The sequence below is a fragment of the Anomaloglossus baeobatrachus genome, chromosome 7, assembly GCF_048569485.1.
Source record: "Anomaloglossus baeobatrachus isolate aAnoBae1 chromosome 7, aAnoBae1.hap1, whole genome shotgun sequence".
Taxonomy (NCBI): domain Eukaryota; kingdom Metazoa; phylum Chordata; class Amphibia; order Anura; family Aromobatidae; genus Anomaloglossus; species Anomaloglossus baeobatrachus.
Genome location: NC_134359.1, coordinates 171469908 through 171483892, shown reverse-complemented (window position 1 = coordinate 171483892; position 13985 = coordinate 171469908). Strand labels below are relative to the sequence as shown.

The following is a 13985-nucleotide window of genomic DNA, read 5'->3' as shown; positions in this document are numbered from 1 at the left end:
CACTGATTGCAGATGGACCTTCACTGTGCTCACACAGGTCTGAGAGCATGCAAAGTTAAAGCAGAACAATCTCACCCGGCTGTGAGATCTGTGTGAGTGCGGGTAGTGTGCTGTAATCAGTGCACATGCTTCCCAGTATTCTGGATCCTCCAAACGCTGACAGACATCTGAGTGTGGGCAGCGTCTCGCATATATGCCAGGTGGTTAATTTGTAGATGACCTGAACTGCGCATGTGCAGCTCCCGTGATAAACTCACTAACCTAACATCAAGGAGCCTATTTGAGAAGATGTAAGGTGGTTATTTTTTTTGAACAGCATTATTTTAAATAGGTGTAAATTACAAAACTATGCTTTTTCTGCTTGCTTGATTAATGTATCTTTTATGGTGGGACAACTCCTTTAGGCTATGTGCGCACTAGAAATGTGAAGTTTCTCAAGAAAATTTCTTGAGAAACTTCTGCCAGTGAAAGATTTCCGGACCTGCGGAAAAAATCCGCACCAAATCCGCATGCGTTTTTGCCGCGGATTTGCCGCGAATTTGCCGCGGATTTACCGCGGATTTACCGCAGGTTTGTCCCTGCAATAAATAATAAAGATAATCGATAGACAGATAATGGATAGAGGGAAAGATGGATAGATGAATAGATAGATAGATAGAGGGATAGATAGATGAATAGATAGATAGATAGAGGGATAGATAGATAGATGAATAGATAGATAGAGGGATAGATGGATAGATAGATAGATAGATAGATAGATAGAGGGATAGATAGATAGATAGATAGAGGGATAGATAGATAGATAGAGGGATAGATAGATAGATGAGAAAAACCTATATAATGTTCCACCTCCCTGCATTTTCTAAGCTGGCACCCTTTAGTGACTTTCATGTGGCACTTAGGCTACTTTCACACCTCCGGTTTTTGCTATGCGGCACAATCCGGCACTTTGCATGAAAATCGCAACCGGTTTTTTTTGCTGCCGGTTGCGATTTTCCTGCATAGACTTTAATTAGTGCCGCATGGCCTTGCGTTCCGTCCGTTTTTTGCCGCATGCGGCAGATGTAGCCGATGCGGCGGCCGGATGGAACGTTGCCTGGCACGTTTTTTCGTGCGGCAAAAAAAAACCGCATCGCGCCGCATTCGGCCGATGCGGCACATTTTTCAATACATGCCTATGGCGGCCGGATGCGGCGCGATGCGGCAATAACCGCATCCGGCCGCCGCATGCGGTTTTTGCCACTGCGCATGCTCAGTAGCATGCCGCAAGCGGCAAAAACCGGACTGGCCGCAAAGGAAAAACCTATGCAAAGGATGCGGTGTTTTCACCGCATCCGTTGCATAGCTTGCACAGCCGGATTGAGCCGCAGAGCTCAAGCCGGATGTGTGAAAGTAGCCTAAAGGGTGCTTAGCCTTGTATTTAGCCATAAAATAAATAAATAATTAAAAAAAAATGACGTGAGGTCCCCCCATTTTTTGTAGCCAGCTAGGGTAAAGCAGACGGCTGCAGCCTGCAGACCACCGCTGGCAGCTTCACCTTGGCTGATAATCCAAAACAGTGGGCACCCCACGCTGTTATTTTAAATTATATAAATAATTTAAAACAAAAAACGTGGGGTCCCCCCCATATTGGATCACCAGCCAAGGTAAAGCGGACAGCTGGGGTCTGATATTCTCAGACTAGGGAGGTCCACTGTTATTGGACACTCCCCAGCCTAAAAATAGCAGGCCGCAGCCGCCCCAGAAGTGGCGCATCCATTAGACGTGCCAATCCTGGCGCTTTGCCCCAGCTCATCCCGCGCCCTGGTGCGTTGGCAAACGGGGTAATATATGGGGTTGATGCCAGATGTGTAATGTCACCTGGCATCAAGCCCTGGGGTTGGTGAGGTCAGGCGTCTATCAGATACCCGACATCACCAACCCAGTCAGTAATAATTAAAAAATAGGCAACAAAAAAAGTTTTATTTGAAAAAACACTCCCCAAAACATTCCCTCTTTAACCAATTTATTGAAAAGAGCACAATCAATTCCACGTCCGGCGTAATCCAATAAGGGGGGGGGGCACGGCGATCCATACCATAGTCGCTGTCCCAGTCAATGAAAAACAGAATGTTCCCCATTGGCTGGGAGAGCAATGCAGTGACCTGAGCTAACATCAATAGGTCAGCTCAGGTCACTGCAGGGGATGACGAGCGCTGCCATCAGGAGCATAGATGAGATCATTACCTTCTGTGATCATCTCCTGTACTGCTGACGTCAGCGCTGTCACTGACTTATCGCGAGAGCCCGTGACGTCACCGCTAGTGACAGTCTCGGGCCGCTCGCGAGTCGGCCCTAGACAGCAGTGACAGCGCTGACGTCAGGAGGCAGGAGATCGTCACAGCAGGTAATGATCTCACCTCCTGACAGCAGCGATCGTCATCCCCGCGGCTCCCAGCACTGCAGGATGTCCGTGTCTGCCTGCGCTGCAGCGTGACAGGCTGCTGACACTGCGGGCAGACACTGACACCCTGCAGTGCAGGCAGCCGCGAGGCCGGAGCAGGACACACACTGCACGGGCACCTGGAGGTCGCACGGAAGTGCTTCTGTGCGGCGTCCAGGGAGTGCGACGTGTGTTTCCTCTGCTCCTCTTCCTGGCATAATGACATCGCTTCCTGCAAAACCGCAGGCAGCGATGGGCATTACCGCAGGTAAATCGCGGCTATTCCGGTGGTATACCGCACATCATTGCTACCTGCGGAATACCCCCGGTACCTGCGGAAATTAATGGACATGCACATTTTCTCAAGAAAGTTTCTCGAGAAAATTTTCTCAAGAAATTTTCTTGAGAAAAATCCGCACAGTGCGCACAGCTATTTTTTTTTCTCATTGAATTTCATGGGAAATGTCTGCACAAAGATTGCAGACATTTCTCAAGAAATTTCCGGGGCAAATCCGCGGGTAAATCCGCGGGAAAAACGGTCTAGTGCGCACATAGCCTTAAGGTTCTAAGGTTTATTTCGTACTCTCCATTACAGTTAGAGGACCTGTCAGCAGGATATTCACCCCTAAAGGCATGAAGGTAAAGCCCCTTTGTTGCTAATTACATTCTCGCCTTGCTTGTAATATTTTGTTGGGGCATTTTTGAGAAGTCTATCCTTAATTTTAACCACAAATGCAGCAATGATGGCACTTCCCTTCCATCTCTGCACTCTCCCTTTTCCCTACCCACTGCCAGCCTCTGGGCATCGAAAGGTCACTTTTCTGTGACCTGTCTCCCCTGCATACTATTCTGTTCAGTTGCCGTTATTGCCAGGGTTTGTCTCAGCAGAAGGGATTGCACATGCGCAGTAAGCTCCTAACAACATTGTGGTAGCTGGTCCATTGAGCTTGCGCTTACTGAGCATGCACCGCCCCTTATGATGAAACTAACCTAGCAATGATGGCACCTGTGCATGGGTGACCTCTCAAATCCTCGCAGTGGCAAGTATTGTATCAAAGTAATGCGTATTAAAAGGGCTTTACACTCATACCTTTTTAATTAGAAGTCAAATATCCTACTGACAGGTTCTCTATAAAGATAATCTGTCACCAGTTTTTGCTACCATTTGAGAGCAGCATGAAGTTCTCCAGCGCAGCTTTGATAAATAGTTTTCTCTATAACCCTTCCCACACCGCTGACTGGCAGCTATCTGACTGCATAATTGGTGGTGAGACGCAGTTATTCAGAGCTCATGAATATGGAGGATTACTTGCAGCACTAGATGATAAAATTACTGTTTTAAAAGGAGATTATCAAAACTACTGGAAGAAACCCAGTAAGTGACGCCACTGGAATCTGGGTGTCTACCTCTAAACAAAACACTGGTGACAAATTCCCTTTTAAATAGAAAAATCAGTTTAGTCTAAAAAGGATGATTCAAGTTTTGTTTATAAATCCACACAAACCCCAGTTTTTACAAGGTGGCAGTTAAGAACCATGTCACATTGCTTATCTATACTCTCATGCCACTAATCCAGTTTTGTACCTTTGTATCTAAAGATGCTTAAAGCAAGACTGGTATCTTATTTTGCTGTTGCCAGCTTTTTAACTGTTTGCCTTGTACATGGAAATAGCTGGTCTGCTCTTTAGTCTTCAGTGACGGTAATGTGCATGCAGGTTATTTCCCTTGCACTAAAACCTGCATGAAACAGGAGTGGGTTTTGCTGTGTGTAAGAATTGTAAATGCTGAACAATGCTTGTTAGACTTCACTAGCCCATACTAACTGTCCTTAATTTCTTTCCTACAGCAGTACTGCTAAATGCCAGTCCTGTCTGCATTCTTAAGGGTACAGTGCAACACATCCTGTGTAGCTAATTGTGAAAACGTAATCCAAAGGATGTCCTATCATGACTAGTGTCCACTTAACACTGCCAATTGGGCATGGTAGCCTACATAAGACTCCATATTTATTTCACTAGCTTGAATTAAAAGCAAATAAGTTTTCATTCCTCCTAAGAGTTACACAAACGGAAACTTGTTTTCTCAGGAAATTTTGGTATTGACCATTCCTTGAAATGCTTTCCATTACTCAGGGTAATATAGATAGGCTATATTAAAGGAGAACTAAAGGCCAAAACTATTGTAATCTTCTTTTTGAGAAATTATACTCTGTCTCCACATATGTTCCTTTTTATATACTTTTTTTTTTTTTTCTTTATAATATGTTTATACTGATCTCTTGTGGGGAAAAAAAACCCTAAACCATCGTACATGTAACAAAATAGTGCACTTTTTTAATTACCAGTAAGAGAGGACTTTAGGCTACATGCGCACGCTGCTTCTTTTTGTGTTTACAAACTGCAGCCAAAACTGCAGGCAAAATGCAACCAAAACTGCACCTTGTCAGAGAGAGGCTGGAAATGTCACAAAAAATGCTTGTAATTATAGGTGCGTATTCGCTGCGTTTTTCACAACCTGCGTTTTTGCGACAAATGTTGACAAAAACGCAGGAAGAATGAACATGCTGCATTTTTTTTGTCACAAACTTTTGACAAAACGCTGACAAACTGCAGTATGCGCATAGGAAATCTGACTTCTCATAGACTTAGCTCATAGTCAAGTTCTGACAAACTGCAGCCAAAAACGCAGCAAAAAAAGTAGTGTGCGCATGTAGCCTTACTGTGCTCTTGATGACACTGCAGCCATGGCTGTGAGTATTAAAACCACTTTTAGTTAAGGCTAGTTTCACACTTGCGTTGGGTTGAATCCGCTGGGTCCGTTGCTGCGTCGTTTTGACTCATCCGTTATTTTTGTGGTGTCAACGGATGCAACGGGTCCGTTATTTCACAGGAATCCGTTAGCTGATTCCTGTGAAATAACGGACCGTTGGATCCGTTTGGCGTCCGTTAGACGTCCGTCGAACGGAATCCGTCGGCTCTGTTTTTATTTCTTTTTTTATTTTTTTTTCATTCTGGGCATGCTCAGTATAAATTAGCGGAATCCAGCAGCGGATTCCGTTGTTAAGCACTTAGCAACGGAATCCGCTACCATAGGGAACCATTATAAATTTTAACGGAACCAACGGAATCCGTTGGTTGGCGTCATTTTGACACAAGCATTTAACGTTACATTCTGCGTTGCTTCCGCTTGGCGGAAGCAATGGAGCATCGGCCAATGGAAGCAACGCAGGTACTTTTGGCACAATCCGTCATCAATGCAAGTCTATGGGCAACAACGGAATCCGTTAACTGATTCCGCTGTTTCCCAAGACAGCGGATTGCGCCAAAAAAAAAAAACAAAACAACGCAAGTGTGAAAGTACCCTAAGTCTTGCTACAGAAATTTACCCTTTGCAGCTATTTGCTACATTTTATTTAATTCCATATGTATCAATTGTGGGTTAAAAACTATTATACCCCTCACCAGGGACTACACACCACCACAAAGGGAAAACATAAATCTAGAATATGCACACAGCTGATGAAATAAGTATGGAACACCTCACGAATTTTCTAAGTAATATACTTCTAAAGGTGCTATTGACATGCATTTCTCACTAGATGTCTCTAATAACCCATCCAATCTACACTGGACAAGAAATGAAACCATAAGGCTATGTGCACAAGCTGCAGATTTGGTACAGTAATTTTCTGCACCTTCTGGCAGAAATGTATGCGTTCTTGGTGCACATATTTGGCATGGTGTTTTTTTCGGGGTTTTTTTTCTGCAACAATTTGCACTGAATCTGCAAGGAAAAAAAAGCAACGTGGGCACAGCACTTCAGAAAAGTAATACTCACTGGCTTCAGTATAGACATTCAGATTTTGGTTCAGAGTTGTCAAAAACACATCAATACTGCATAAAAAAAGAACCATGTGCACATAGCCGAAGTATCCATAAATTTAGTGATGTGTAATAATGAGAAATAACACGTTTACCCTGTGTGCACACCTTGCGTTTTTACTTGCAGATTTGTCACAAAACTGCAAGCAAATCCTGATGCCAGCAAAGTCAATGAGAATCCTGAAATATAGTGCACACAATCAGGATTTGGTTCAGAAAATAATCTGCAGTGTCAATTCTGCGATTTTTGGCTGCGTTTTTCACCGTTTGACTTCAAACAAGTCAGTCAAAAAATGAATGAAAAATCTCATTGAAAAACACGTTTTTGTCGTTGCGATTTTCCTGACGAGATACTGACATAATGCAGAAATTTCAGCAACCAAATTTGCAACGTGGGCACATAGCCTTACTGAAATATAATATAGCCTTTGTTGGTGATGACAGCCACAAGACTCCTCCTTTATGAAGAAACTAGTCACATGCATTGCTCAAGTGAGTTTGGTCCGTTCTTCCACACAAACACTCCTCAAATATTGCTGGGTTTCTATGAACTCTGATCTTTAGTTCTTTCCATAAGTTTTCTATTGGATTTAGATCAGCTGATTGGCTGGGCCATTCTAGCAACTTTAATTTCTTTCTCTGAAAGCAGTTATTTCTCGAACGCCTCATTGGGGGACACAGGACCATGGGTGTTATGCTGCCTATCCATAGGAGGACACTAAGTAGATGCAAAAGCATAGCTCCTCCTCTGCAGTATACACCCCCTGGCCGGGCCAGGCAAGCCCAGTTTTAGCTTGGTGTCTGTAGGAGGCACTTCCTTTCAAGGTTTGTTATTTTTTGAGGGCGACTGTTTCATTTGGGACCGATCTCCCACTACCATCAACGGGCGGGAACGTGGAGTGTCGCCTCCACGTACCCCCTCCTGCGACGCTGGATCCTGGGCTGGACAACTGGTTCCACAGACACCGATTTTCCAAAGCCCAGGGTAGAGGTCTGTGCCCCTATAGCCCAATTCCTCAGCCCCTCTCTGCAGGCTCTGAGTTGAATATGACACCGACACAGCAAGCTGACTCTGCTATTTCTTTGTCGCTCTATTGGGAGACCCAGACAATTGGGTGTATAGGCTATGCCTCCGGAGGCCGCACAAAGTATTACACTCAAAAGTGTTAAGCCCCTCCCCTTCTGCCTATACACCCCCCGTGCTCCCACGGGCTCCTCAGTTTTCTGCTTTGTGCGAAGGAGGTCAGACACGCACAGCACAGCTCCACAGATTGGTCAGCAGCAGCTGCTGACCAGGTCGGATGGAAGAAAAGTGGGCCCATATAGGGCCCCCAGCATGCTCCCTTCTCACCCCACTCTTGTCGGCGGTGTTGTTAAGGTTGAGGTATCCATTGCGGGTACGGAGGCTGGAGCCCACATGCTGCTTTCCTTCCCCATCCCCATCCCCTCAGGGCGCTGGGTGAAGTGGGATCCTATCGGTCTCCAGGCACTGAGACCGTGCTTCATCCACAACTCCCGTGGAGACTGCTGGATAGGGGCCGGGTACCGTTCAGGGACATGGCCCTGCATCTTGAAGGTACTCTGTATCCCTGTAGGGACCGCGCACGGCAACACCTCAGCTTTGCTGGGTGTGCTAGTGCACCGGGGACCGCGGCGCTGACCGGGTCTATATGTGCCATTACACACTCAGCGTCGCTGAGTGTGTTTATATGTAGGGGCTACCGCGCTAACCGCCGCTGCCATGTGAAACTGCGGCGCGGCTGGGACTTGTAGTTCGCCGGGGACTTCGGCGTCGGCCTCGCTTTTACGGAGGCCACGCTTATACTCGAGTCCCCGGCTTTCTTGTGGCCTAGCTTCCTTTCTCCCGCCCTCAGCCCTGACAGGCAGCGGAAGGGCGGGACGCTGCACGGAGCGAGCAGCATGAGGGCTGGAGCATGCTTTGCATACTCCACTCCCCTCACTGTGCACTGTGTGAGACGCCCACGGCTCCCTCCTCTCGTCAGGACGCCGCAGCCATTCCTGTCAGCTCCTCCGACGCTGCAGAGGGGGACAAACCCTGGGAAACCCAGACACGGTCTCTGGTGGCCTCACAACCGCTTTAGGCGGCTGGTAAGCAGCACCTGTGGTGTTAGCCCCATGGTGCTGTTGTGTATTGATACATTCTGTGTTATTACTATATACTTTACACTGTATGAGCACAGTTCATTCTGGCTATTTACCCCTTTGTGTTAATCAGGGAAAACAATAGCATGGCGCCCACAAAGACAGGGGTGCCAAAAAACAGGATTATTATGCTGCCTGCGCCGCTTGTATATCCCAGCTGCCGGCAGGTTCCATTGACTCTCATTGTGTGCAATGTGTGGCCCCTGTGACTCTTCTTCAGCCAGAGCATCTGCTAAGAGGGGCCCAGGGGGAGCCACCTGTTGACACGGTCCTTAGTGACGGGGATGGAGTTTGCAAAACTCTCTGAGACTATGGCTGAGATACTAGAAGCCTTGCAGTCCAGGCCGGTATCTCAGCAAAGGGACTCTGTTGAATCATTGTTCCCTGGCCCCCCTCAATTGGACCAACAATGTCCTCCCGGGATCCCAGGCTGAGGGTTCTGACTTAGACCCCAGCCCCAGACCGACTAAGCGGGATCGCTTAGAATTTCCCTCGACATCATGTTGTTCAGGGTCTCAGCGGGGGGAATCTCTGGTTGATGATGCGGAGACAGCTGATCAGGATTCTGATCCTGAGGGCGCTCTCAATCGTAATACCCCAGACGGGGACGCCATAGTGAACGATCTTATTGCGTCCATCAATCAAATGCTGGATATTTCTCCCTCAGCTCCTCCGGCGGAGGAGTCAGCTTCTCAGCAGGAGTAATTCCGCTTCAGGTTCCCCAAGCGTACACCGAGTATGTTTCTAGACCACTCTGATTCCAGAGAGGCAGTCCAGAATCACCATGCTTGTCCAGATAAGCGTTTTTCTAAGCGCCTTAAGGATACACTTTGTCCTTTTCCACCTGACGTGGTTAAAGGTTGGACTCAGTGTCTCAGAGTGGATCCTCCAATCTCACAGACTGGCGGCTAGATCATTACTTGCAGTGGAAGATGGAGCCTCGCTCAAAGATGCCACTGACGGGCAGATGGAGCTCTGGTTGAAATCCATCTATGAAGCTATCGGAGCTTCTTTTGTCCCAGCATTCGCAGCCGTATGGGCGCTACAAGCGATCTCAGCAGGTCAAGCGCAAATTGAAGCAGCCACATGCACGGCCGCGCCACAAGTGGCATCCATTACCTCCCAGACCTCGGCAACGCTATTAGTGCTGTCCTGGACTCTGCGAGCTGTACGGCGGTTGCGGCCGCCAATTCGGTGGTACTCCGCAGGGCCTTATGGCTACCAGGGCTGTGGAGTCGGAGTCGGAGTCGTGGAGTCGGAGTCGGAGCTCATTTTGGTGGAGTCGGAGTCGGTATAAAATGCACCGACTCCGACTCCTAAAATATATAATAAATTGGGGACAGGAGTGCAATGCAGAATGTGCTGAATATTTTACTAAATAATAACATTTAGTATAATGCTTATATTTAAGTGAAAAATTTATTGTAGTACAATGTGAACATCAGACATTTAATTGTTTTTATGATACAATAATCAAGATATTTGGATAGAACATAAAATATTTATTGGAATACAACTTTAGAACACAAAAAACTAATAAATTGTAAATATGTAATATATATATATATATACAGTGTATATACACACACAAGATATATATGTAATCTACTGTATATTACATAGTGTATTACATATTTACAATTTATTACAGTTTTTTGTGTTCTAAAGTTGTATTCCAATAAATATATTTTATGTTCTATCCAAATATCTTGATTATTGTATCATAAAAATTATTAAATGTCTGATGTTCACATACACATTCATGTACTACAATAAATTTTTCACCTAACTATAAGCAATATATGTAGGAGTCGGAGTCGGAGCCGGAGTCGGAGCCGGAGTCGGTGCAAGAGAATTTGAGGAGTCGGAGTCGGAGTCGAAGGTTTGGCTTACCGACTCCACAGCCCTGATGGCTACGGGAATGGAAGGCAGATTCTGCTTCCGAATAAGCGCTTAACCAGTTTGCCAATTTGTGGCGACAGGTTGTTTGGCGAGCGTCTGGATGAAGTCATCAAACAATCCAAGGGAAAGGATACATCCTTACCCCAGCCCAAACAGAACATACCCCAACAGAGGAGAGGGCAGTCGAGGTTCGCTCCTTTAGGGGCGCGGGCAGGTCCCAATTCTCCTCGTCCACAAGGTCTCAGAAAGACAAAGGAGCTCTGATGCATGGCGGTCTAAGTCACGTCCTAAACAGACCACCGGGGGCGCCGCTAACAAAGCGGCTTCCTCATGACTTTCGGCCTCCGCTAGTAGCATCCTCGGTTGGTGGCAGGCTCTCCCGCTTTTGCGACACCGGGCTGCCACAAATAAAAGACCGCTGGGTGAGAGTTATTCTGTCTCACGGTTACAAGATAGAGTTCACCTCTCGTCCCCCGGCTCGATTCTTCAGGTCATCCCCGCCTCCCGAGCGAGCCGAGGCTCCTCTGCAGGCGCGGCGCACTCTGACGGCTGAAGGAGTGGTGATCCCTGTTCCTCTTCAGCAACAGAGCCACGGTTTTTACTCCAACTTGTTGGTGGTCTCAAAGAAGGACGGGTCTTTCCGCCCGGTCCTGGACCTGAAACTGCTCAACAGACGGGTAAAAAACCAGGCGGTTCCGGATGGAATCCCTCCGCTCCGTCATCGCCTCAATGTCCCAAGGAGATTTCCTTGCATCAATCGATATCAAAAATGCTTATCCCCATGTACCGATTGCTCCAGAGCACCAGCGCTTCTTGCGCTTCGCCATAGGACACTGTCACAAACCACCGGGGGGGGTCCCTCAGAAATCCCCCGCGCTGGCTACCAGTACGTCACAATCGGGGGGTAACAAGTGGGGGTCACCCCTCCTTTATACCTCCCGACCGACAGACAGAGCACGTGATGCGCTCTCTAGCGCCCCTCTTATAGTCAGGCCAATTATGGAATTGCCCGACAATAAGCAAGGAGGCCGCTATACTACTTATGCCGATTATTGAAGGGTCCCCGGTGAGAGTAGGGTATATATTCCCCCGACCTCCGCGGGCGGAATATATAAAACCTCCCCGAATCTCACTGGCCTCCCCACAATAATCCTTGGCACAACTCGCTGCCACCAACCGCTTCACGGTAACTATTAGCCGAACACACAGACGTGGGATTCAAGATCGAGATAACAGAACAGCCCAAGATTAATTATATAATTTAATCAGCCTAAAGCACACTAGAAACTACAATATATACAATAGGGAATCTACAGAATATACATATGTCAGAGTACAGTTACAGATAAAGCATGGTTTACAAACAGGTATGCAATTCAATCAGTTACCTTGTGCGTCTGGCCACAGGGGGGCGCTGTAGACCAGGTTTCTAGGAACTCCCACAGATGTTTCCTGCACGTGACCCCCAGCGAAAGAACACTGGAAAATGGCCGAAGTAGGGTTATCAACCTGGGCAAATCCAGGTCCCCTCCTACCTTAGTGACCTCACAGGGAACACTGCTCCACCCCTGGCTGGAGTTATGGACAAAATCCACAACATGGAATATGGCCATAACTTTGCCTGGGAGCGTCGTAGGCGGACGCCAATGCTCTCATTGTGACAGTTATGAATTTAGCTACAGAATGAGAGGACTCATGACTCGTCTACTAGTTCCACATTGGCTGATATCACGCCTGGGGTATTTCCCAAGCTCCCGCTCCCATAAAAAGGGTGTGCCAGCATCGTCCGCATGCGGAGACACCATTTTTATGGTTGCCATATTTATCGGAAATATGGCTTGCGAGATATGAACCATTTTTTACTGGAGTCGTTCTGTCTGGATACTTCCATAGCCTTGCTAATTAGATAGCAGCCCCTTCTACAGGGTCATGGCAGGGAGTCATCCTGTGTCCATTGTTCCCACATCATCTCATTTCCATATCACAGGAGATGGCTGTTGGAGGTGTGACACCTTCACAGATGCTGGACATCTGAGACAAGAAGGGAGGGGGCACTGCCAGGGAGTGATGAGCGATTATGACTGGAAGTCATAATTCATCTTCATATCCCAGGAGTTGCCTCACACCTCCCCCCTTTTGAGGGCGCTAGGGGGCAGCACACTCCGGTGTTCCCCCGTGCGCCCGTCCGCGACCTCTCCTTGTCGGGACAGCCCGTCTGCGTTACCGTGGTCACGGCCCCTTTTGTGGCGAATGGTGAAGCTGTATTGCTGGAGCGCAAGGCTCCATCGCAACAATCGCCCATTCGTCCCAGAGACGGTGTGCAACCAGCTGAGGGGATTGTGGTCCGTCTCCACGATGAAGTGGCGCCCGTATAGATAGGGTTGCAGACGCTGCAGGGCCCACACTATGGCCAGGCACTCCTTTTCCATCGTGGAATAGGCCACTTCCCTTGGTAACAGCTTCCTGCTCAGGTACAAGACTGGGTGCTCTTGGCTCGCAGAGTCCACCTGGCTGAGCACCGCACCGAGGCCGAAGTCACTGGCGTCGGTCTGTACTACAAACGGCCGCGTGAAGTCGGCTGCCTGTAGCACGGGCGGGCTGGACAAGGGCGTCCTTTAGGGCCCGGAAGGCTGTCTCGCAGTCCACTGTCCAATCGACTGCAGAGGGCAGCTTCTTCTTGGTGAGGTCCGTCAAGGGCTTTGCCAGGCTACTATAGCATGGAACAAACCTCCTATAGTACCCAGCGGTCCCCAAGAAGGACATCACCTGCTTCTTGGTCCTGGGGGTGGGCCAGGATGCGATGGCCTCCACTTTCTCAGGCTCGGGCTTCAGTGTTCTCCCACCTACCCGGTGACCGAGGTACTGGACCTCGCTCATGGCCAGCTGACACTTTCCCGGCTTGATGGTCAAACCTGCCTGGTGGATCCGCCTGAGCACCTGTGCTAGATGCTCTAGGTGGTCCTCCCAGGTGGGACTGAAGACGGCAATGTCATCCAGGTACGCGGCCGCGTACCCTTCAAGTCCCTTGAGCAGGGTGTTGACCATCCGCTGGAAAGTGGCAGGGGCATTCCTCATCCCGAATGGCATCACCGTGGACTCGTACAGTCCAAATGGGGTAATAAAGGCAGAGCGTTCCCTGGCCTTGCGAGTCAGGGGGATCTGCCAATATCCCCGGCTCAGGTCCATGATGGTCAGGTACTGAGCCCCGGCCAACTGATCGAGCAGGTCATCGATGCGTGGCATTGGGTACGCATCGGCGACCGTGACAGCATTGAGCCCCCTGTAGTCCACGCAGAACCGAGTGGTTCGGTCCTTCTTAGGGACGAGGACTACAGGCGAGGCCCAAGCGCTGTTGGATGCCTGGATCACCCCCAGCTTCAGCATCTCGTCAATCTCCTGGCGCATGTGTTGCTGCACCTCCAGGGAGACCCGATATGCTGAACGCCGGATCGGGGGATGATCCCCAGTGTCCACGTGATGGACAGCCAAGTTAGTCCTTCCGGGCTGGTTGGTAAACAACCCCCGGAAGGGGTGTAGGGTGGCCCACAGCTGGGACCGTTGGTCCTCCAAGAGCTGGTGGCCAACCTCCACATCCTCAATGGATCCGCCTGCCCTA

The 13985-nt window shown here is 48.5% G+C and overlaps 1 protein-coding gene across 1 annotated transcript in view; it reads left to right on the top strand.

The window, feature by feature from the left end:
• SF3B1 (splicing factor 3b subunit 1) overlaps positions 1-13985 on the top strand; it is a 446304-nt gene that overhangs the window by 44722 nt on the left and 387597 nt on the right. The window lies entirely within an intron of this gene.